The sequence below is a fragment of the Littorina saxatilis genome, linkage group LG14 (assembly GCF_037325665.1).
Source record: "Littorina saxatilis isolate snail1 linkage group LG14, US_GU_Lsax_2.0, whole genome shotgun sequence".
Lineage (NCBI taxonomy): Eukaryota > Metazoa > Mollusca > Gastropoda > Littorinimorpha > Littorinidae > Littorina > Littorina saxatilis.
The window spans coordinates 16,215,737-16,218,236 of NC_090258.1; the positions used below are offsets into that span (position 1 = coordinate 16,215,737).

Below are 2,500 nucleotides of genomic sequence, written 5' to 3' on the forward strand. Positions count from 1 at the left end.
AGCGTGACAGTGCCGCCTCAACTTTCACAAAAAGCCGGATATGACGTCATCAAAGACATTTATCAAAAAAAATTGAGAAAACAAGTCTGGAGATAATATACTCAGAATCTCTCATGTCAAGTTTCATGAAGATCGGTCCAATAGTTTTCTCTGAATCGCTCTACACATACACACAAACACACACACACACACACACACACACTCATACACCACGACCCTCGTCTCGATTCCCCCCTCTACGTTAAAACATTTAGTCAAAACTTGACTAAATGTAAAAATAGGGTCGGTAGATCGGGAATTTGTTTTATTTTGTATTTATTTATTTTTTCAAAAAACCCTATTTTTAAGTTATTTTGCCCAAAAACAACTTTTTTATTTTTTTTATCTTTTTATTTATTTTTTGTTTAAATTTTTTTCTCCCAAATGCCCCAAAAAAGTCTAGGGTCGCGCGAAAAAAATAGGGTCGGTCGGGATACCGTAAACAGACTATTTTTTTTTGGTGGCCTAATCGTGTGTGATGATTTTGTTGTTGTTGTTATCTTTTTCGTGTGGGCTGTTTTCTCTCCCCCCCCCCCCCCCCCATTCGGCCGAAGTACCATGGTGCATACTCTTTCATTTAATTGTTTTTGTATTCCGTTTTACTTATTTGTGGAAGTCATTCTTTCTTTACTCGTCTTACCTTTTTCTCGAGTTGTTTCCATGCTTGCATGTAAAAATATCATTCTGCAATTGTTCATGAACACTTTTTCTTCGATACTGTTTGATCCTCTTCAGGTAATGCAACCATAACCCATAATCCATAACCACTCCAAACAATAGGACTGAAAATAAGTCAGGACATGGAAGACAAAAATGTTAAGATTGTACATCCGACGTGTGTTTTTGTTTTCTATTGTGCTATATTTTAGGAAAACGAATACAGAATAAATTATTTCAACATACTACTGCCAGACCCCACCCCACCCTCCCCTAATCAATACATTAAAACCACTGCAATGATTTAACACGACAGAATAAGAAACTTTAGATGTAAAGGCATAACATAAATCATTCATAGAATCATTTCCTTTTACGTATAATAGACTTATTCCTAAACATATCAAACACTATCTTAATGCAAAGCCATGCCCACAAGTATCCGCTGTCGACCTATGCACTTACAATGTTCCTTTCACTGCTTGACTATTTGTCACGATCTTGCAGCCTTAACAGATGGTGTGTCTTAATGTGTGACTATGATTAATAATAGCCTGTCACATCTTCGGACATCGACTCAAAACCGAATTCTTTAGTTGTGATATGAAAGCAGAACATAAATCCTCAGTGAAGTTGCTCCTTTTTCACGAGAACTTGTACTTGCACGTGACAAACACAACAACAGTAATTCCTGGATTGAGGTCTTCATGCAAAGCCTCGTCTACAGTATCACTCTGTTGTCAACCTGTGTATGCTTGTGATTGTGCATGTCCTAACTCATTGTCTCCCAGGTACGAATAAATTCGTACCCACTCATATGGCTCTATCTGACCAGGTAACGTCCATCTAACGCCTGCATTCCAGCGTGTTGATACACAGTTACTACAATTCTGAGTGACCTGCTGCAGCACAGCTGGTCTCGGCTAAAAAATAAAAAAAGGGGTCAACATTGGGCCGTACAAAGTGTTAAAGGGCGAAAGTCTTCTATTGGGGGGTCTTAAGAGCGGGGGTCAACATAGTTGGGGTAGAAAGTGTTAAAGGCACATACCTTCCCATGTTTTTTATTCGGTTCAGGTCTAGTAAGGCTTTACATTAGATACGGATAGCCCTCCACATGGACACACCAAAGGATCACCTGCGTCACTGCGTTACGTCATGCGATCGACGTCACACGTTCGCATGCAACAGTCCTCTCAGTGTTTTGCGAATGCTCTTTCTGCAAATGACCATCATGGCTATAACAGAGACTATAGTTGAACATGTATCAATGGGCCGCCCTATAGCAGGCGTTTAATAATGATTTGATATCCGATATTCGTCGAGAATGCAACACCAGTAATCTGACCAATCACACAATCTGTTATACATTCTCTACCCAAATGGATTAAATTACAATTCCGTACTGGACACTTTTGTCAATCTACGAAATTAATTCATCAAAGGATCTAAGCTTTCTCTGCACAGGGTATGCTGTAAAGATGTTGCTTTTTGGTATATGTACAATTGGAGGGATGGTCTCTTATCAGTTCAGAGACATCCTGCTTGCTGCCGCGCGGGCAGAGAAAATGTTCCCTCTTTAGGCGGCCAAAAAAAAAAATAGTCTGTTTACGGTAACCCGACCGACCCTATTTTTTTCGCGCGACCCTAGACTTTTTTTGGCATTTGGGGGGAAAAAAAAATCCCGACCTACCGACCCTATTATTTTGGCCTATGTTACCGTAAACAGACCTTTTTTTTTTGCCTTATCTTCACCGCGCTGGCAGCAAAACCCCTCACGCGGAGGTGTTTTCAGACAGGCCAGACA

At 40.0% G+C, this 2,500-nt stretch overlaps 1 protein-coding gene and 1 long non-coding RNA gene across 2 annotated transcripts in view; one reads left to right on the forward strand and one right to left on the reverse strand.

Annotated features, from left to right (window-relative positions):
- The window catches only part of LOC138947245 (uncharacterized), a 394,861-nt gene that overhangs the window by 97,415 nt on the left and 294,946 nt on the right, over window positions 1-2,500 (reverse strand). The window lies entirely within an intron of this gene.
- The window catches only part of LOC138947233 (aquaporin AQPAe.a-like), a 44,564-nt gene that overhangs the window by 27,551 nt on the left and 14,513 nt on the right, over window positions 1-2,500 (forward strand). The window lies entirely within an intron of this gene.